General features: G+C 43.7%; 1 protein-coding gene across 2 annotated transcripts in view; it reads left to right on the top strand.

The window, feature by feature from the left end:
• LOC145350870 (filamin-A-interacting protein 1-like) overlaps positions 1 to 23636 on the top strand; it is a 200680-nt gene that overhangs the window by 59276 nt on the left and 117768 nt on the right. The gene's annotated exons all lie outside the window — the stretch shown is intronic.

The raw sequence follows: 23636 nt of genomic DNA, 5'->3' as shown, positions 1-23636 counted from the left end.
CAAAGAGGGGGAAGAATATAATTTGGAAGGAAAGAAAGACAAATGCTTGCCCCAAAACCAAATTGTAATCAGTTCAAAATTTTGTCATTGTCCTTCTGTGGGCAAGTCTGACAATTTGTATGCAGTAAAATTTCATTGATACCATTATAATGATTTACCACTTAGTCTGTTTGCATGTTGTTGACTGAAAGATAATGGTAGTCAAAACCCCAGGAAAAATAAAATCTCTGCTCTTCTTCAAATATTGTATGGGATTTTTATACCTCCTTGAATAGTTTCAAAGCCCATGCAGCACATTCCAGTAGTACACAGAAATATCAACCCGACTGTGTACTCATGTCCTGAAGTGGGCCTTGAATCTACAATTATTTGGTATTACAGCTTATACTGTTCAGTAATTCATTGAACACCAATTAGTCCACATTGTGGACAGTCCATCAGTTCTATACATATTGACAATATACTTTAAAACTATTAACCTTATTACAGCTGGTTTAATGCCTTGTAACGAGCACAGTGACACCATATATTCCAGTAGTGACTACCACATATACAACATATTTTACCACTCATAATGAATTACTGTCCCATTGACCTGGAATGTTGAGTTCAAAGTGAGTTCAGATTTAAGTTTGATGTATATCACTGAATTCTTTTCACAAGTACCAGCATTGTAATTATCACAGGTCTGTCAGATAGAGCGGAAAGGGGTTGGCCAGGACATCAGGTCCTAGCAGTAATGCAATACAGAAAACGTGTAGGCAGAAATTTATGTCCCCAAACACACCCCCAGCCCACCTCCCTCCATTCCTGGTGCCCACAAGTAACCTGCATGTTTTTCGAGTGCACCGTATGGTGAATCCCCTACCTGATGCTGGGTGAAAATCAGCGGTAGTGGGATGAGGCCCTTTAGTAGGCATTACCCACCATGGGATGGGGAAGGGTGTTGGTATTAAATCTCGATGGGTGAAGGGATTTGCTGAGAGTCAGGCCTTGAGCAGTAAGGCTTTGGGTAACGTCAAGGTTATAGAAGATGTTAAATGTTTGTGGCTGGCGAGGTAAACATTGGGATAGTAAAGTCTAGAGATAGGGAAAGGCATTCATGATGGTTTCAGCAGCAGAAGAGCTGAGGTAAGGGGAAAGTCAGGCCATGTAATGGAAATGAAAATAGGCAGACTGGATGATGGCACAGATGTGAGGTTGGAAACCCATATCAGGGGCAAACATGATACCAAGGATGCAAACAGTCTGGTTCAGCCTCAGAAGTCATCTGTCAGGGAGATGGGTGGAGTCAGTCATTGGAGAATAGAATTTGGAGCAGGAACCAAAGACAATGGCTTTAGTCTTCCCAATATTTAATTTTAGGAAATTTCTGCTCACTGAGTATTGGATGTCAGACTAGCACTCTGATAAGTTGTCATGAGTGGAGGATTTGAGACAGGCAGTTCTGAAGTGGAGCTGTGTGTCATCCAGAGGCAGACTTATAATGAAACACATCATGCCCATACACATGCCCCACCAATAGGAAAGGCCCACACTGGCCTGTGTTGTGGGGCACCAATCAGAGCCTATTAGCAAGCAATGCAAAGTGACACCAGAATCTGGTCAAGTCCCCTTAGAGCATCCAAATTTGCTGAGGTGACTATTCAGGGTAAGTCTTTCTCAAATGTGATTTTAAATAGCAGTTATTTTATTTCTGTTTAAATCCAAAGCAATTGCTTAGATTTGGCATTGTGTTTAAAAAAAACTATGAAATTCCACTGAGTGAAGCCTCAGGACAGAGAAGACACAGTGGAGGAGTGAGTGCAGTATATCCCACACAGCCCTCTGCAGTCTCTCAATGTCTCCCAGGTAAAGAGCCTGTTGTCCCCTGGTTGAATGCATGGTTGTTGAATCATTGGCAGCCAGTTCCATGCCACTTTTGTACAGAAAAGCTGCAATACAAGTGATTACATTTTCAACAAAATTAATCTCTGTCATGATGTAGAGATGCTGGCGTTGGACTGGGGTAAACACAGTAAGAAGTCTCACAACACCAGGTTAAAGACCAACAGTAGTACTTGCTACTAAATAAACCTGTTGAACTTTAACCTGGTGTTGTGAGACTTCTCACTCCGTGGTGACCAGGTCATCAATATGAGCTCATGGTGTTCCTGTACATCAGATACTCCTGCAGGCTGAGAATCAGCTCCCTTTCTTCCAGCCTAATAATCCCCCGATGTAGTTGATGAGATAGGGGATGGGGAATATCATCTGTGAGGTGTGCTGTTTCTGCCTGAGCTGCCCATTGACCTTGAGCGAGTCAGGTGGTGATGGGTGGGGAGCCAGCCCTTTGGGATGAAGTCACTGTTCCCACAAGAAAAAAGGGTATGAATATGAAGACAGTCTAAACAAAACCTGACCTTCTAGTCAACACCATACACTGACAGTAAATTGAGTACCGCTGAATTAGAATGGATTTGTATTAGTCCCCTTTCTAAATGTGTCCCTAACTGACAACAGTCTGGATAATAACAACACTATGTTAGCTGATGCTGGAACTGCTAGAATTCTCCTAGCAAGCCATGAAAAAACCATAGTTAAGGAACAAATTAATAAAAATCTATAAAATAAAAGCAAATTATTGGAATTTGAAACAAAAACAGAAAATGTCAGAAAATCTCAGCAGGTCTGACAGCATCTGTGGAGAGAGAATAGAGCCAAAGTTTTGAGTCTGGAAAAACCCTTTGTCAGAGCTAAGGGCAAAGAAAGTCAGAGAAGATTTATACCATGGAGGGGGGTGCTGTAAAAGGACATAGGGAATGTAAATAAGGACACAGAAGCTGAGAAAGGTGCTAAAAGTGCCCATTAACTGATCAGAATGTGTGAATGGCAGAACAGAAGTACAGATGATTAAGGCAGTTAGCCTGAAGGGGGTGATAGGGAGACCTGGAATAGACAAGTGGAAAAATGGGAGAGAGAAAGAAAGATGATAAAATGGATGAATGAGATGAAATGAAATGAAATGAAATCAATAGAAATGGGGTGTGGGTGGAGGGGAGAGTTCATGCTGTAATGTTGTTTAACTCAATGTTCCATCCACAAGTGCCCAATCCCAAGGTGCCCAAATCCTCCAGTTTGCATTGGGATTAACTTGAACATTACAAAAGGCCAAGGATGGACATGTGGACAGGAGAGGAGGGTGGTGTGTTGAAGTGTCAAGCATAAGGAAGATCCAGGTCCTACTTGTGGATGGACTGAAGGTGTTCAGCAAAGCAGTCACCCAGTCTACATTTGGTCTGTCCGATGTAGAGTAGACAGCATTGGGAGCAGTGAATGCAATAGACCAAATTGAAGGAGGTACATGTGAAGCGCTGCTTCACCTGAAAGGGATGTTTAGGACCTGGGACAGTGAACAGGGAGGGGGTAACGGGGCAGGGTTGCACCTACAATAAAAGAACAAAGAACAACACAGCACAGGAAACAGGCCCTTTGGCCCTACAAGCCCGTGCCGCCCATTTTAACACTCAGTAAGTGCCTCATTCCAATCCTTCTTCTACCCACGACTTTTGTCTATAATTGCATGGGAAGATGCCGTGGGCAGGGGCTAAGGTATTGGGTTTGATGGAGGAATGGGACAGGGTGTCCCTGTGGAATGCTGATGGGGTGGGGTGAGGTGTTGTGGTATCGTGCTGGAGTTGCTGGAAATGGTGGAGGATGATCCTCTGAATGTGGAGACTGGTTGGGTGAAAAGTGAAGACGAGGGAGACCCTCCCCTAGTTCTGGGAGGGAGGGGGGGGGTGAGAGCAGTGACCTGGGGATGGGTCAGACGCAGTCGAGAATCCTGAAAACCACGATTGAGGAAAAAGGAAAACATGTCAGCACTATTTTGGGAAGTGGTGTCATCTGAGCGGAGGCGAACGAACTGACAGAATGGGATGGAGTGCGGGGTGTGAAGAGCTATAGTCAAGGTAATTGTGGGAGTCAGTGAGCTTGTAATGGATACTGGCAGACAGATTATACCAGAAATGGAGACAGAGAGGTCAAGGAAGGGAAGTGTCAGAGATGGCCCATGTGAAAGTGATAGAGGAGTGGAAATTGGAAGCAAAATTGATAAATTTTTGAAGGTCTAGACAAGAGCATGAAGCAGCACCCAAACAGTCGACACTGTAATGATAAAGAATTGTGGGAAGGGGCCGGAGTGGAACTGGAACAGGGAATGCTCCACATGACCTATAAAGAGACAGGCATAACTGGCACCTATTTGGAGACGTGAGAGGAGTTAAAAGAGAAATTGTTGAGTGATAAAACCTATTTGTGATGTCTAGCTAGATCATATCGAGCACAATGGCCTGAATTTTGTGGGCAGTGGCAAAGTAGGGGTGCTTTCTGCTGACTCAAAAGTCAGCTATCTACAATGATCCAGCAATCTTTGTAGTGGGAATTTCCCCTTTCCTGATGGCAGTTCAAATCTGGCATCAAGTCAAGGGAATGTCTTGGTGCAGCACAGTGATGTTAGCAAGCAGGTAGGCAACCAGTCAAACTGATGTATCCATATCCAGCAAATGTGGGAGTTAGAAACACTTTAAATTTAACTTTCCAGATAGTGAAATAAATGTATGACTGTAAAAGAAAAACAGACTGAAAAGTGCATGAAATTGCAGGGATGGGATTCTCTCCAGGTTCACGTCCACCAGACCTTGCAGCAGTTTTACCCTGGGCCTTGATGGGAAGTCCACCCTTGCCCCAACTAAAGCCATTAAGAGCTGTTTTCTGTCCGTTCTCAATTTTTAGGCTGGGAGGCAGATTGAAGTTCCTGGAGGAAATGCAAAAATAAAGGCTTTAGATCTTGGGCAGGAAGAGTGGGATGAGTGGGGTGGGGGAAACAGACGGTACCTCCATCAGAATCCCCCTTCTGACTGGGGGCAGCCTCCCTTTAAAACCTGGAGACCTCTGGATTTCCTATCCCCCACCCCCATTCACCTATCCCTCAAGACCCCAATTGTCTCCCCATGACCCCCTCGCCATCCCTCATTCCCCCTCCCCGATATCCCTCCCTGCCCTCTGAGCCATCCCTCCTGGTCTCTGGTTCTCAGGACTTAATCTCAGATAGCTCTGTGCAGTTCCTCTTCCAACCACAGGAGCACTGTTGCAGGAGGGACTGGAAAGCTGCCAGTCAGTCAGATTGGCCGGCAGCTCTCCAAGGTGGCTCCTCTTCGTGCATGAGCTGCAGACATTTTGTCTAATGCCATTTAACACTCGTTAGAGTGTAAAATGGCAGCAGGGGCAGGGGGAGTCAGCAGGAACATGTTCCTGCCATCTTAAAAATTCTGGCCCAGACACATGCCCAAACTTCTAAAGTTGCTGCTGTTCCCAGTGAAGGAAAGAAAGTGAGCAATAACATTTCATTGCCATTTCAAAATCCAGACCAATGCATATCAGACACTGCAATAATTCCTATATGGAGCTGAATCAATAACCTCAGTCAAAAATATATGAATACATTCAGCTGGCTGACTGACAATCCAAGTCACTCAGTGGACACAACTAAAGATTCACCTCCTGTCATGAATATCATATCAACTATTGCAGTCCCATTCAAATGCACCTGCATTTGGTTACCTCCATGAGCTATACTACAGCCAATGTTGCAATTGTTGAAGCAGCCAAGGATAGTTCTAACCAAGCAGGGTTCGAGAACAGTGCTGCATGCAGTGCCAAGAGTGTATGATTTCATCCTCGAGTAGTCCTAGGTCCTTCCCATAGAGCTCAAACACTATCTGCAGAATGCAGGCCTCACACTGACAAAATATATCTTTCTGTTGGCAAGGAAATGCTCCCTAAAGGTTCCACCAACAGCAGCCATTAATCCACAGCCATACCCGAACTGATTTTTAAACATTTCCTGATCAGAGAGGTCTGAAAGGAAACAGGAAACAATGTGCAAAAATTTTTACTAGACTCCTCAGCCATCACTCTTTTTTTGGTAATGGAGGGTCATTTCCAAACACTTGACTCCCTTGAGCAATATGTATCCATCTGAATCTTTATTTATTGGGCACAAGTTTTACCATTTCTGGTAAGGAACGTTTAAACTTTACAAATAAAGGAGGGGAAAAAATTGTTTTGCTTGAAAACATTCAGGAATCACACGCACGCACAACTTGTGGGAGGTGTGCTGGGAACATTGAGTTGTGAGACTGGCTTTTTATCAAACCTCTGAACATTCTTGGAGCATAGATTTTCACTGTGATGGCTTCGTAGCTATCCACAAAGCTTCAAAGTCGCACGATTCCTGAGGTTTAACACTTTAGTTTTCATGGTGAAGTGTGTTACACAATGTTGCAATCTAATGGAAAAAATAAAACATTAAAGATTGGGGAAGTTACAGCCGATGAAGGGAAGGAGAATAGGTGGATTGGGGGGTGGGCGGAATTTTGGAAGTCAAAAGTGTTCCACTGTACAACATCATTAATGATGTGAAACTTCAGATGGTGTGAAGATAATTCAGTGGTGTTCTGGCCTGCAGCAACCCTCCCAGTGCTGGTTCCCTGAAACAGCTATGATGCCTCTTCAACAGTGGGGTCTGATATGTCTCCCTGAGAGCTGCTGGACTCCAGTGGATCCAGGGAGCAGCTGCTTTGCCTGCAAGAGAAAGGAGGTGGCATTAACACATTGCAGGGAATAAAGGAGGGAACATTGATTATTCACTTCAGACTTGAGGAATGACAGCATGTCTTGAGGATTCTCACATTTGTCTGCTGCCTCCACTACACCATTAGGGTCAGCACAGTCTTCCTGCGCCCTGGCCAGTTTGAGGGCTCTCTCCTCAAATGCCGTGAGGGTTCTGAGCTCTGGCATTACTCCGGCTGGGTGTGCTTGCTCACACTTGTTATGGTTGAGTTTGTCCTGCAGTGACACAGATCGGGAGATTGTAGGTGGCAGTGTTGATATTTAAGATGGTGATGAGGTGTGGCAGGCATCTGTCTTGAGTGGGAGCTGGAGTGTAAGGAACATGACAGCTACTGGGGGGAACATGGTGATTGGGTGAGGGGTGAGGTGTGACTCCTTACAGGTATTGGCAAAGGTCGATGGGCTGGGTGAGAGATAAAGGTGGAGGTGGAAGGAGTGTGTGAGGGTTTTCAGAAAAAGACTGCGTGACGCCCACTTACCCTCACTGTGCACAGAAGATCGTTCATCTTCTTGCTACACTACTGTCCCATGGGGGAATCAGAGGGAGGCTGCCGCAGGCGACATGCGATTCTCTATGACCATAAAAACTTTTGTCGATGAGGTTAGAAATCACATTGGAGCCGTTGGGAGATTCTGGTAAGATCGCGCCAGAGCTTTCAGATGGTTTCAATCCACTTAGTAGAATAGTTATCCAGGAAAAGTTAGAAAAATTAAAACCGCTTCTAACTCATATGTAACTAAACCATTGACCAGCCCCACACCTGCTGATTTTCCCCTCACCACCACCCCTTCACCTCATGATCCCACCTCCCTGACTTCCAACCCACACTCCCAATTATCCCCATCTCCCTCATCCCCATCTACCCACCATCTCTAATAACCCTCCTGACCCCATCAACTAAATCCATATTCCCAGATTAATCCCAACTACCTCCAGATTACCCACCCGATCCCCAGACTACCTCCCACCCCCAACTGCAACCCCATCCCCCAACTCCCCACCTGACTCCCTGACACCACCTTTGGCGACTAATGCCACTAAGAAGGGCATGGTTTCACTTTCCCAAAGCTGCAGCTCCAGACTGAGGGCCTCAGGACCCTGATGCATTATACTTTTCCCCCAAGTGGGAAGGTCAGGTGAGGACGATGAAACTCCTGACCACAGTTAGAAAAAGAGAACGGAATGGCAATCCGACTGTGGTTGTCATTCCTCGCATGTTCTGGCCCCATATGGTTTCCATCTTCCCAATATTTAACTGGAGGAAATTTCTGCTGAGAGACAAGCCAACAGAGGGATCACGAAGGGTGGTGCTGATGCTGAGCTGACAGCTGTTAGCATAAATGTGGAACCAGACATTGTTTTTTTTTCAGGTGATGTCAAAGAATGGCATGTGTTTGAAAAATATGATAAATCCTTGGGAAACTCCAGAGATAAATTGCAGATGCAGGAAGAGAAGTTATTTCAAGTGATTCTCTAGCTGTGACTAGATATATAGGAATGGAACCAGGGGAGAACTGGTCCCAGACAGCTGGACAAAGTGACAGAGAAGATAGGAGAGAACGGTGTAGTCAAATATGCCAAAGGCCACAGACAAGCCGAGGAGAATGAGGAGGACTAGGTTCCCATGTTCTCAGGTACAGAGGGCAGAATTTTCCCATTCTGCCCACCAAGGCAATGCAAAGATTCATTGACTTCAGGTGGAATTTCCAGCCTTGGAATGAATGCAGCCGGAAAATCCTGCCCAGATTGTTGAGTGCAATTCCCCCATCCCATTGCAGTGCTTTTGTAGCGCAATGGGCCAGGATGCTCAAGGGGGGGTTGTTTCGCAGGCTCCCTGCTGGGCGCCTGAGCCTGAGCACATCTCCCAGCTCAGATTTCCAGCGCCATCAGCTCCACGCCACAAATTGACACGGAACTGAATAATGTATGCACTGCCTAATTTGCATACTATTTAAATGCCATTAGTGGGCGCGGGACTGAAATCACTGAGCTCGCTAGCCTTTCCCCCACCCCCACCCACCAGGAGTATTTGATTTGATTTGATTTATTATTGTCACATATATTAGCATGCAGTGAAAAGTATTGTTTCTTGCATGCTATACAGACAAAACAAACCGTTCATAGAGAAGGAAATGACAGAGTGCAGAATGTAGTGTTACAGTAATAGCTAAGGTATAGAGAAAGATCAACTTAATGCAAAGTATGTCCATTCAAAAGTCTGACAGTAACCGGGAAGAAGTTGTTCTTGAGTCAGTTGGTACATGATTTCAAAGGAAGAAGGTGGAAAAGAGAGCATCCGGGGTGCGTGGGATTCTTAATTATGCTGGCTGCTTTGCCAAGGCATCAGGAAGTGTAGACAGAGTCAACGGATGGGAGGCTGGTTTGTATGATGGATTATAGAACATAGAATATAGAACATTACAGCACAGAACAGGCCCTTCGGCCCACGATGTTGCGCCGACCAGTTAAAAAGCAATGACCCTCTAACCTAAACCAAATCCTTTCCATCCATAAACCTATCCACAGATCTCTTAAACGCCCCCAAACTAGGCGCATTGGGCTATATTCACGAACTTTTGTAGTTTCTTGCAGTCTTGGGCAGAGCAGGAGCCATACCAAGCCAGAAAGAATGCTTTCTATGGTGCATCTGTAAAAATTGGTGAGAGTTGTAGCTGACATACCAAATTTATTTAGTCTTCTGAGAAAGTAGAAGCGTTGGTGGGCTTTCTTAACTACAGTGTCGGCATGGGGGGACCAGGACAAGTTGTTGGTGATCTGGACACCTAAAAACTTGAAGCTCTCGACCCTTTCTACTATGTCCCCATTGATGTAGACAGGGACATGTTCTCCTTTACACTTCCTGAAGTCAGTGACAATCTCCTTCATTTTGTTGACATTGAGGGAGAGATTATTGTTACCAGATTAATTCACCAGATTCTCTATCTGATTTCTGTACTCTGTCTCATCATTGTCTGAGATCTGACCCACTACAGTGGTGTTGTCAGCAAACTTGAGAATTGAATTGGAGGGGAATTTGGCCACACAGTCATAGGTGTACAAGGAGTATAGTAGGGGGCTGGGAACACAGCCTTGTGGAGCACCAGTTTGAGGATGATCATGGAGGAGGCCTGCAGATGAGGCCACTGTGCATCTCAGTGCTGATAGATCGGTACATGTGCAATGGTCTGCTCAGCGCAATGCTGCCGGCTTCTCCAGCAGCTAAAGGTCGCACCCACTGATTTTTAATGTGAATCACGATCGGACACTCTGCAGTGCACAGAGCGTGGGAGATCCATTTTTAAACGCCCGCTGAAAAAACTAGCATCATTTACTCATACTTTTTACACATATTCGACACATAGAATGTTTTTGGGTGAATCCCACCCAGCATTTGTGACTTTAATAATTGCTGTCTCACTGCTGAAGCAAGAGCAGAAACCTGATTGCAGAGTTTCAAATATTCTCCCAAAAATAAAATTGTCGAATTCATATAAAAATAAGGAAATCATGCTGGTCTTTTCAGCGGAGAAGTTTAGAAATCAGTGGGCAGGGCCTGTTCCCGCTGGCAAGGCTGGCAGCATAATGCTGAGCAGGCCAATGCGCAAGCACCAATCTCAGCACTGAGTAGGTGGCCCCGATCACTGGCTTCCCTTCCTACCCCACTGATCCAGACTGCAGAGTGGCAGCGGGACCCTCCACCCCCACCGATAGCCCTGCCCTGTCAGGCTCAACCCCTTGGCACAGCCTGATGCCCAGTGGGCAATGCCATGGAGCTCCTTGGGTGTTGGTACTTTGCCCCTTGGGAAGTGCCAGGGAGCCAGACTGGCACTGCCAAGGTGGCAATGCTAAGGGGGCACCCCACCGGTGCCTGACCCTCTGGGTGCCCTCGATTATCCCCCTTTCACTCCAGTGGGGTCAGTCTGCCGACTCCCCATTTAGTGGGGAGCTACTGTAAACCTTGCTGGAATGAAGTACCAATGGCAGGGGAGAAGGGGGAGGCTAGCAGGTCTGGAGATTTTAGTCCCAAATCCGTTAATGGCATTTAAATAGTATGTGATTTGGGTGCTGCATCCATTATGTAGCCCCACGCCAATTTCCAGCACGGAGCTGACGGCACCAGAAATCCAACGATGGGAGATGCGCTCAGGCCCTGGTGCCCAACAGGGAGCCCACGAAATGGCCTCCATTAGAGTCTCTCCACATACTTTGCTACAAAAGCAGCACACCGGTACGGTAGAATCACTTCTAGAGTTGTGGGAAAGATGGGCATGGATTGGGTGGCAGCTATACAAGGTCTTTGGAGAGAAGGGAGTGGTATTTGCAAGGACAGAGGGTCAAGCATGGTTTTTTTGGAGGAAGGAGCGAAGACAGTAAATTTGAAGGGGATGAGGGACAGTACACAAGAAGAAGGAAATTTTAAGCAAACATGATGGCCAGCAAGTGTAGTCAGATGATCAGCAGTTTGTTGGGGTAGGTTCAAGGGAGCATGCGGTAAACCTGATGGACAACATAAACCTAAAGCTTGGGACAGAGACCCTGCAGGGGCAGCTGATCAGATATTCAAAATCTTAGTAGCAAAGGAGTCCAAAAGTTCTAGCACTTGAAGGTCAAAGTGGAGAGGGCAGCGATGAGATGTTTAAGAAGATTGTTTGCAGTAAAGAAGCTGAGGTTGTGGGGTGGAGTGGGGGAGAAGGTACAGAGGTGCTGGCTGGGATTCTCTAAAAAAAGACTAATTGCCAAAAGTGGGGGAAAACAGGAGAATTTCTTTCTGTTTTTTGGGCGTACTTAGTGGAATGACTCTCCGGCACTCTGTTCATCACAGAGCCTCAGAGAGATTCATGCCAGTAATTGGGGGTCGGGGCCTTATCCTGCCTGTGAGACCGCAGCATAGAGCTGAGCAAACCACTGTACATGTGTCGATCTGTCAGTGCGGAGACCAGCGCACATGCACTCGTCCCCCTTGTCCCCAGTCGCTGGCCTAATTGTTTCCCAACCTCCCCCGGCCCAACTCCTCATCGCTCAAACCCCCAGATTGCCCGCCCTGAACCCCCCCCCATCATGGCCAGACTTGACCTCCCCTCGGCCGAGCCCCAGTTGATGACCAGCCATGAACCCCCCACCTCGTGACCAGCCTTGCCTCCCCCGCACTGGCTAGCCGTGATTGTCCCCTCCTTCCCTCCCCTACCAATCCCATTGCAGAGTGCACAGAAGGTCCGTACCCTGCGCCACCACTGATTAGTGCCTCTTGGCACTGGCCAGTGGGCAGTGCCAGAGTGCCCAGGGGGTAGTGTCAGGATGCCAGGCTGGCAACACCAGGCTGTCACTGCCCAATGGGCCCCTAGCCCCATACCCCTATGGGGGCCTAAACGGCCCCTGTCCCACCAGCAAGGTGAGCATGCCTGGTCCCCATTTGTGGGTACCAGTTGTAAACCCCACTGATGGGAACCTCTCCCAGACATCTGTTACGAGTCTCGCTTAAGGCCTCCCATTGGCATCTCCCAGCCCACTGCGCTACTCGAGCGGCACAGCAGGCTGGAAGAATCCCAACCATTATCTTTGAATTTCAGAATGACCAGGTTAGAGAGGGGCTGAGAATAGAAACGGGGAAATAAAGTGAGCAACAGGATTGACAAGAGTAACGAGGTGACCTGCCACCCTGGAATTTCCAGCACTGTCCTCTAACTTGCCTTTGCATCCTGCGTTCTGGGTCTGCTGGGTTGCATATTGTTCCAGATTTCTTCTGTGTTGGCCTTTTTTGTGTCTGCACATACGCAATGTGTCATTGCACATAATCAGCCACCAGGAAATAGAGGGAGCACTGGTCAGTATTCTCCTCTGAGAGTTGTTTGGCTCCTACAGCTGGGAGGTTTGGGTTGGAGGCTGCCTGGGGGCAGGGCCACCCCAGCCAGCACCGGTTGCAACCTACTCGCCAGCTACCCACCCCCACACCCACAATCCCACCAGTGGGCCCCATGTGGTAAAGTGTCCCTTAATTCTTTTGACAAAGTTGGTCGCTGAGCAAAACAGAAAAACAACAGGAAACATTTCAAATGGTAACAGATTCTGGAAAAAGACAAACTAAACAGGAGAGATATTCCAAGGATCAATGAGGATCTGAATGAACAATTGAGGGTTAGGAAAGAGGCATATATTAAAAACATAGACAACAGGGGAAGGCAGGATGGGGAGGATAAAAGAGAAGTCATAAAAAATCAATTAGGAAAACAAAAAGGAACTGTGACATTAAATAATCAAGTAAAATAGTAAAACATTTGACAGGCACATCAAAAAGGAAGGCTTTGATTGGAATAGGAACATTAGTGGATAGACAGGGTACAGATAATGGTAGTGACAGGGTATAAATATTAAATAATTATTTCACTTTGGTATTTACTAGAGAAATAGAACAAGTAAAAATTGCATTGAATGATGAGGTAAGTAATGAGATTGGTACATTTATAATAAAAATAGGATAATTGAATAAACTACAATTCAAAGATAAAAACCTGATCTAGACAGATTGCATCTACGTATTTTAAAAGAGATAGCAGTGGCATTACTACACATATTTAATAATAATTCATTAAAAATAGTGAGGATTGATGAGTAGCTAACATAAATATTTATATTTAAGAACATGCCCAAACCAGTCAGCTTAATATTGATGGTAGAAAAAAAAATGGAATCGTTAGCAAAGGACAGAATAGAAGGACAGCTAGAATTTAAAAATATAATAATGAATAGTCAGCATGGATTTTGTAAATCTTGCTTGACCAATCTTACTGAGGTTTTTGAAGAGGTGATAGAGGAGGTTTAATTTCTGCGCCCTGATAGAATCAGGATGGAAATGAATTGGGCCCAAAATACTCAGCACCCACTGACATGCCAGCTTCCTCACCCTGTTCCTGCAGTTGGCCATTTTTGCTGAGGCAGGTTCAGGGTCAGTAGTCTTCCTGAGCAAGAATGCTTTCCTCGCTCATCTGCCTCTGCATAATCCTTGTGGACGTTTTAGATTTCATACAGATTTAAACCATTTTTGTATGAGTCTGCAACTTTTAGGACAGTAGATTTGCATAGATGACAGAGATTTTCAGCTGAGCAGTTTCTGACTGGAAAAATGTTAGAACAAGCTAGAGACCTGATATGAACAGTTTGGATTAATTAGAAGTCATAAAACAGGTCACAAATCATTCAAATGTCTGGCCTTTTGTGGCTTTTGCACACAGACTGTGGGTTGTGCATTCTGATAACAATTACATTTTTCTCCAATGTCGAGAGGTAATGTAACTTCCTGCTACTATTAATAAATAATGCTCCCATATCTGGGGATTCTCTTCTAGTACTTCTGTTTTGTATCTTTGGACAGAATAGAGGAAAATGTTTTTCATCTGACAGGCAATCTCTCACCTCTCCATTAGAATCTCTCTTATCATTCACCACATTTTATTAATAACAATATAGCTAATGCTTCCCTAGACCTATCTCTTTTGTTGCTGCTGAGCTCCAAACACATCACGATCTCTTGATTTTCCAACATGTGATTCTTCAAAGCCCCTGCATTCTTGAAAAACAAATCCCCCAAAATATGGTACATCTAATTGTAAAGTCTATTAGGCTGCCCTATTTTGCAGGTGAGTTGATTTTACATTTTATTAAACATTGATGTGATTTTATTCTTTGTTATACTTGAATGCAAATGGCAGGAGTCAACAATATTTTAAATATTCCAGGCTCCGCTTTCTGATAGGTTGTATCTATGAGCAGAAGTTTATTGAGGAAAGCCATAGATCCACTGATCACAGTGATCCAGATCCCCCCCCTTGCACTATGGGGTTGGCCCATATGTACAGTTGGAGTAGATGGACTGTATGTACAATTGGGGTAGACGGACTGTATGTAGAATTGGAGTAGATGGATCTTTTGTGTTGTTGGGCAGATGGACTGTATGTACAATGGGGAAGATGAAATTATTCCAGACTACATATAGACTAAAATAATCATGTGAGAAAAGGTAACATAGATGCCAAATTCATAGAATATTTTCAGCATAATTTCTTAAATAAGCTCATTCTGTGCCAACCAGACAGCAGGCTATACTCAAGCTGGTATTGTCCAATTTTGTGTACAGTTGGGGCAGATGGACTGTATGTATTTAAAGGAGCTATATTGTTATGTCACTGATGATGGGTGGGGAAAACCTGGTAACAAGATCTTTCATGTTCCTGCATTCTCACGGGATTTTCCACTGGAGTCATCATTTTCACCCACGACAAATGCCAGCTGTAGACCCCCTCCTGCCAACCACCCTCCCCCGCCCCCCAAATTATTCCATTTGCCAGATCTTTGTCTGCTCACCCAAACTAATCTTTGGAGCCTCCCCATGTCCTGTTCACAACTTACCTTCCTATCTATCTTTGTGTCAAGAGCAAATTTAGTAACCATATCATTGGTCCCTTCATCAAAATCATTTATATAAAATGTTAAGAGTAGCACTGATCCCTCTGGCACACCAGTCATTACATTTTGCTGAGTAGAAAATAAGCATTTATGCCATATTGCTGTTTCCTGTTAGCTAGCCAATCTCCTATCCATGCCAGTATGTCACTCCCACAGTATGAGTTTTTAACTTCCGGAATAACCTTATGGTTATATCAAATGCTTTCTAAAAATCTAAGTATAGTACGTCCACTGGATCACCTTTATCCACGGTATATGTTACTTCTTCAAAGAATTCCAATAAATTTGTTAAACATGATTTCCCTTGCTCAAAACCACAATTATCTTGAATTTATCTAAGTGCCCTGTTATAAAGTCCTTAATAATAGCTTCTAAGACGTTCCTTATGACAGATGTTAAGTTAACTGGCCTGTAGTTTCCTACTTCCTGTCTCCCTCCCTTTTTTTCACTGCTTTTCAATCTAATGGAGCATTAATTGAATCTAGTAGATTTTGGAGAGTTAAAACTAATACATTAACTATCTCACTGGCCAATTCTTTTAAGAGCCTAAGATGAAATCCATCAGGACCCAAGGATTTAGAACAGCACTTAGTTCTAACAATTTGCTAAGTACCACTTGCCTGGTAACTGTAATTTTCCTGAATTCCTCCCTCCCTTCCATTTCCTGAATTCACAGCTATTTCTGGGATGTTGTTTCTCTCCTCTATAGTGAACAAAATATCTGTTCAATTAATCTGCCATCTCCTTATTTTCCATCATTAATTCCCTAGACTCCCTTCCTAGAGGACCACTGCTCACTTTGTTAAATCTTTTCTTTCTAAAATATCTATAGAGATACATTACTATCTATTTTTATATTTCTAGTTAGCTTTCCCTCATACTTTGATGTTTCCCTCCTTTCTTTGTTGCCTATTATATTCTGTCTAATCTTCTGATCTGCCACCCACTTTTGTGCAATTATATGCTTTTTCTTGAATTTTGTTGCTATCTTTAACTTTTTAGTTAACCATGGATGGTGGGCCCGATTCTTGGAATTTTCCTTTTTCTTTGGAATGTATCTTTTCTATGCCTTCTGAAATATCCTCTTAAATTCTGCATCTCTATTGAGCTATCCATTAACTGAAACTGCCAGCTCACTTTCACTAGCTCTGCTTTCATGCCTTCATAATTGCCCTTATTTAAGTTTAAAATAGTAGTGTTAGACCCATTCTTCTTTCCCTCAAACTGAATGTAAAGTTCAATCATATTATAATCACTGCTACCTAGGGGCATTTTCACTGTGAGGTTATTAATTAATCCTATCTCAGTACACAATACCAGCTGTAGTATACCTGCTGTCTGGTTGGTGCAGAATGTAAGAAATTATGCTGAAAATATTCTATGAATTCAGCATCTATGTTGCCTTTTCTCACCTGATTATTCTAGTTTATATATAGATTAAAGTCCCCTATGATAATTATCATATCTTTCTGACAAGCTCCCACTATTTCTTCTTTGATACTCTATCCTACTGTGTGATTACTGTTAGGGAGCCTTACACCAATCCCACGAGTGACTTCTTGGCTCTACACAAACTACTTATATATCTTGGTTTCCTGAATTTAGGTCATCTCTCTCTTTTGTGCTAATGACATCATTAATTAATAGAGCCACTCTCCATCTTTTCATAATTTTCTATCCTTCCTAAATGTCAAATTCGCTTCAATTTTCAGGTTCAAATCTTTGCTGTCCTACAGCCATGTCTGTGTAATGACTATTAGTGCAATTGGAAATGAATAAGTAACTATCAGTTCATCTGTTCTGTTTAGAATGCTTTGTGCATTCAGATACAGAGCCTTAAGTTGTGTCCTTTTAGTATTTTTGTAACCATTAGCTTATTTATTGTTTTACTCTTAAATTTATACTCTCTGGTTCTCCCAGTCATGGTCTGCTTATCTTTCCCACATTGATGCCTTTTTCTGTTCCCTTGTCTTTACTGTTTGATATTCACATCTGCCCACGGGTGATCCCTTGTCCACACTATTTAGTTTAAAACTCATGAGTAGTTTGCTCATTCATCCTGCAGCCTCCACTGTCATCCAAACAAACTGAGAGAATCTCAAACCTATTGGACAATTGCAAAGGCTGAGACTCTGCAGCCCTGCCCTGCCCTCCTTCACCTGTCTCACTCACAGTGATCTGTAACCAATGACTGAATCAGAAGACCATATCCTAAGTGGTGTGACTAACTCCTGGTACAAAGCAATCAGGTAACTTCCCCCTTCCTGATGTGTTGCAGTGTCTGCAGCTCAGCATCCAGCTCAATGACTCTGAGCCTAAGACAATCAAGCCACAAACACTACAGATGTGTTTGCACTGGATCTATGCTCATCAATCATTCTATGCTCATTTTGAGCAAGAGGTCAGTGAGAAGACATCATCTGTCCCAGAAGCCTTGGTTAAACCAGTACCTGAGGTCACCATTGCAGACAACAAATTGGCCTTCTTGTAAGTTAACCCATGGAAAGTGACTGACTCAGATGGGGTACCCAGACAAGCACTCAAATCCTGCGTGGACCAACTGGCAGAGATATTCAAAGAAATCTTTTACGTCTCCTTACTCCGATCTGAGGTCCCTATCTGCTTCAAGAAGACACAATCCCAGTATCAAAGAAAAAACAGGCAGCATGCCTTAATGATTACCGCCCAGTGGCTCTGACATCATCATTATGAAGTGCTTCGAAAGGTTAGTCATGGCACGAATCAACTCTGGTCTCCCAGACTGCCTGGATCCATTACAGTTTGCCTATTACTGCAACAAGTCTACAGCAGATTCCAAGTTAATGTTATTTTGACACATCATCAATAAATATGCCAATATGTATCACAAATTTGACTGAGTTTTTTGAAGGGGTAACCAAGAAAGTAGATGAGAACAGTGCACTTGATGTTGTCTACGTGGACTTTAGCAAGGCCTTTGACAAGGTACCGCATGATAGGTTGTTGCATAAGGTTAAATTTCACGGGATCCAGGGTTAGGTATCTAAATGGATAGAAAATTGACTTCTTGACAAAAGGCAGAGGTGGTTATAGAGAGTTGTTTTTCAAACTCAAGGCCCTTGACCAGTGGTGTGCCTCAGGGATCACTGCTGGGTCCAATGTTATTTGCCATTTATATTAATGATTTGGATGAGAATATAGTTTGGTACATTTGCAGATGACACCAAGATTGATGGCATAGTGGACAGTGAAGAAAGTTATCTCCAATTGCAACGGAATCTTGATCAATTGAGCCAGTGGGCTGATGAATGGCAGATGGAGTTTAATTTAGATAAATGCGAGGTGATACATTTTGGTAGATTGAACCAGGGCAGGACTTCTCAGTTAATGGTAGGGCACTGGGGAGAGTTACAGAACAAAGAGATCCAGGGGTACATGTTCATAGCTCCTTGAAAATGGAGTCACACGTGGACAGAGTGGTGAAGAAGGCATTCAGCATGCTTGGTTTTATCAGTCGGAACATTGAATACAGGAGTTGGGACATCTTGTTGAAGTTGTACAAGACATTGGTATGGCCACACTTGGAATGCTGTATGCAATTCTGGTCACCCTATTATAGAAGGGATATTATTAAACTAGAAAGAGTGCAGAAGAGATTTACTAAGAATCTACCGGGACTTGATGGTTTGAGTTATAAGGAGAGGCTGGATAGATTGGGACTATTTTCTCTGGCGCATAGGAGGCTAAGGATTGACCTTATAGAGGTCTATAAAATAATGAGGGGCACAAATCAGCTAGATAGTCAATATCTTATCCCAAAGGTAAGGGAGCTTAAAACTAGAGGGCATAGGTTTAAGGTGAGACGGGAGAGATACAAAAGTGTCCAGAGAGGCAATTTTTTCACGCAGAGGGTGGCGAGTGTCTGGAACAAGCTACCAGAGGTGGTGGTAGAGGCAGATAAAATTTTGTCTTTTAAAAAGCATTTAGATAGTTACATGAGTAAGAAGGGTATAGAGGGATATGGGCCAAATGTGGGCAATTGGGATTAGCTTAGGGGTTTTTAAAAAAAAGGGGCGACGTGGACAAGTTAGGCTGAAGGGTCTGTTTCCATGGCTGCAAACCTCTATGACTCTATATCCAATAACTTAATATAGAAGGTTTGCATCAGTGAGGAACATATATCACTTTTATATTAAGAATTGTAAGATTCAAGTCTCCAGCTAAGCTCCAAATTTGTCTGTATTGGTCGGAACATCATTGTGCTGCTATATTTCACATTGTTAGGTTTAAGGCATGTGAAAAATATGCTTTGTTTAAGCTCGTTTGATCACAATGTGTGACGAACTGAAAAGGCCACCCCTTTAAATTTATAGCTCACAAACATCATGTTGGGAAGCTTGTGTAACGCAAATTGCACAGAGTGATTGATTTTGTACTGTGCAAATGCAACCTGAGATTTAATACAAATTCATGGAGATGTACAGAAATTGCTGGGACACAATCTCCAGTTTACTTTGTTGGGCGGAGGAAGTAGGGAGCTGGGAGGGAAGACCGCAGGAACATTCACTTCAGGATCATTCTCACCGCTGATATACTGTTCATCCTATTACTCCCCATCGTTTAAACTTGGGGTCTTTTTTTTAATCATTGCCTAGAAAGGGTATTGAAATTTCCACAGGTTATGCTGTTTATGATTCCCTCAGAATTTGAGGAAAAAAATTATTATCTTGTCTACGCTGTTTGAAAAGACATTTTTAAAATCTAAATCATTGTTTATCTCTATATTTTCACATAAGAATATTACATTTATGCTTCTGCTTTGACATAAGAATCATCATAAAAATGTTACTAATTCCTTTTTTGATGCCTTGCCAATGGGTTGTCTTGGTGATTGTTCAACAATTATCTTTTGTTTTTCATTATTCATCATAGATCAAGGGATGTTCATGACTCAGTGGTTTCTGGTCTTATGGAGCAGCACGATGGCATAGTGGTTAGCACTGCTACCTCAATGCCAGGGACCTGGATTAGATTCCTGCCTTGGGTCACTGTCTGTGTGGAGTTTGCACAGTAAAAAGTCTGACAACACCAGGTTTTAGTCCAACCTATTTATCTGATAATATACTCACAAGCTTTCGAGGGACACCCTCTTCGTCAGGTGAATGGAGAGTTCTGGCCTCAGACAGAGCATATAAAGCACAGACAGTTTAGAGATTACTGATTAGAATGCGAATCAGTATTAGAATTCTAATCAGTAATCTCTAAACTGTCTGTGCTTTATATGCTCTGTCTGAGGCCAGAACTCTCCATTCACCTGACGAAGAGGGTGTCCCTCGAAAGCTTGTGAGTATATTATCAAATAAATAGGTTGGACTAAAACCTGGTGTTGTCAGACTTTTTACTGTGTTTACGCCAGTCCAACGCCGGCATACCCACATCATGTGTGGAGTTTGCACATTCTTTCTATGCCTGCGAGAGCTTTCCTCTGGGTGCTCCCACAGTCCAAAGATGTGTGGATTAGGTTGATTAGCCATGCTAAATTGCCTCTTAACATCAGAGGGACTAACTAGGGTAAATGCATGGGATTATGGGGATAGGACCTGGGTGTGATTGGGGTCGGTGTGGACTTGAGCCAAATGGCCTCCTTCTGCACTGTAGGATTTTATGATTCTATGAAATATTTAAATAACTTTCTGTTTGCCCAAATGCAGGCAATAAATAATTAATGTCCAGGGGTGTATGTCACATAACAACCCAAACACAATTTTATTATAACCATATTGTAAAACTAACTGATAATTTCTGTTTGCCTGATGTGTTCTTGACCATAACTGACTCCAATCACGGTGACTATAATGGTTCAGAATAAGATATGAAATCAAAGTGCTGTGCACATGCCTGACTATTAATGATTATCACCAACATGCTGTATCTTAGCAAAGACTAAACAAGCACTGTGTCTCCTTTCCTCTAGAAGGTTGAGTTGTGAACTCATATCAGTCTTTAAAATTGTGAAGGAGCTCAATAGGATAAACACAGAGAAGATGCATTCACTTGTGGCAGTGTCCAAAATTCAAGATCATGGCTGGAATTTTCAGGCTATTCACGCCGGCAGGATTTTCCAGTTCCGCCAACAGCGCACCCCCACCACGGGTTTCTAGGTAGGGAAGCCCATTGACAGTAGATCTTGCCACTCACCAATGGCAGGCCACCTTGGCCCTGTGACATATGCAGCAGATTGTGCTGAAAATCCCGCCCAATAAATATAAGCTAGTTATTTAGGAGAAACCTCTTTAGCCAGAAAGTGGTTAGAACGTGGAACTTGGAGCAGTTTCAGGAGGTTGACTGCAATACAAATTGATTCTTTTTCACAAGCATTAAACAGCTTTATCATGCTTTGTGAGGCTTCTGGCCATAAATTAGACTTTTGATGCATTGAGTTGTTTAAAATAGTGCAGGAAGGATCAAAGCCCCCTGATACAGGACACCACCAAAGTGGTAAAGAGTAGGGGAAAATAAGTAGTGATTAGATGATGCCAATCTTGTGGAGAATAAGTGAAAGGAAACTAAGGGAGGCCATGGGTTCTACAGCCTTGTGGTCTGAGGAAAATATAGATTCTTTATAGTGAAGATTGATCCAATGCAATGTGGTTGCAGAGAGCAGGAAGAGGCAAGACTTCATCCCTCTGCAATGCCATCCCCAGCAGGGCCTAAAAATCCTTCGCATGGATTCTTCATTAGCATTTGTTGATGGCTGTCCAGTGACCTGGTGAACAAGAATACCATCCAGCATGGTACTAAACTGCACAAAGCAGAAGCTCCATGCTCTGGATTAGGTTAATTCTGTTAATTCAGATCCTGAGGGATTAGGTTGAATGATTGCCTGCAGGCGAGAAGGCATCTGGAGGTTGGGAAGGAGGGGAGGTAAGATCGCTTCAATGTTTCTCTTGTTTAGTCAATAAAAAAATTTGATACAGCAGATTAATCCAAAGACCTGCCTATCAGAACAGGCAGTTCCTCAACAAATTTGTTAATCGCAAATCTGTTGTTATGCATTCCTTTAACCAGAGTTACAGGCCAAACAGAGGGTGAAATGAAAGAGATGCTGAACCCAATAAAATGAAACAAGCCAAAGGCAATTTTTATTGTTCAGGTCTGCAAGGCAGAAATGTCTGCTTTTCCCACAATATTATTTTTCCTTTGATGTTGATGACATCACCTCATCATCAGTGCTGCTGTTAAGGGAGCTGCAGATGACCTGTGGAAAAGCCAGACCCAGTATAATTTTCACAATAAGAATCTATTGGGACAATTCAACAAAAAAATAAATGCGAATTTGTGTGAAAGATGTTATTGACGCTGCAAATCAAATGCAATTCTGAAACACTCCAATGTTTTAGCCCAGCCCATTGCTTGCATGAAGAGGTCAGATACAGCACAGATATACAAGCTGTTACTTCAAGGATAATGATGTGGAGATACTGGTGTAGGACTGGGGTAAACACAGTAAGAAGTCTCATAACACCAGGTTAAAGTCCAGCAGGTTTATTTGGTAGCAAAAGCCATTAGCTTTCAGAGCCACTCCTTCGTGAGGTGAATGGGAGTTCTGTTCACAAACAGGGCATATAAAGCCACAAACTCAATTTACAAAATAATGGTTGGAATGCGAGTCGTTTCAGGTAATCAAGTCTTAAAGGTGCAGACAATGTGAGTGGAGAGAGCATTAAGTACAGGTTAAAGAGATGTGTATTGTCACCAGACAGGACAGTTAGTGAGATTTTGCAAGCCCAGGCAAGTCGTTGGGGTTACAGATAGTGTGACATGAACCCAAGATCATGTGTGTGGAACTTGGCTATCAGTCTCTGCTTAGCGACACTGTGCTGTCGTGTGTCGTGATGGCCACCTTGGAGAACGTTTAACCAAAAATCAGAGGCCAAATGCCCATGACCACTGAAGTGTTCCCCAACAGGAAGAGAACATTCCTGCCTGATGATTGTCAAGCAATGTTCATTCATCCGCTGTCATAGCGTCTGCCTGGGCTCCCCAATGTACCATGCCTCGGGACATCCTTTCCTGCCATGTATCAGGTAGACAACATTGGCAGAGCTGCAAAGAATAACTACAAGAATAACCCAGCACGTGCTAAGCTGCAAACAGCTAAGATACCTTGGGATGTTCTCGCAACACTTCATTCACACTTCTGAATAAGTGACAAGTTTCCCAATGCCATTTCTGGCACTGGCCATTCTAGAGGAGGCAGGATTGGGGCCAGCAGGATTGCCGACCTCCATGTGGCAGGACCCATTTGCTAAACCCATTAAAGGAATCTGACTGGAATTTGAAGTTGGCCTCCAGTTTCTCACACAGGTCTGATTAGGCAGCTGGAGGCAGGCACCCAGCAGCGGAGGGTGGGGGGGGAGCAATGCTCCAGGGAGGACGAGGGGCCCACGCTGCAGCCTCTATGACAATAGCCACAGGACAATCTGTAGAGGGCCTCCCACATCTCCAATTGTGGCAGCCTAATTGA

This window comes from Carcharhinus amblyrhynchos, chromosome 12 (genome assembly GCF_965287045.1).
Source record: "Carcharhinus amblyrhynchos chromosome 12, sCarAmb.v2.hapA, whole genome shotgun sequence".
In the NCBI taxonomy this organism is placed as follows: Eukaryota; Metazoa; Chordata; class Chondrichthyes; order Carcharhiniformes; family Carcharhinidae; genus Carcharhinus; species Carcharhinus amblyrhynchos.
This window is presented reverse-complemented; position numbering and strand designations above follow the sequence as displayed.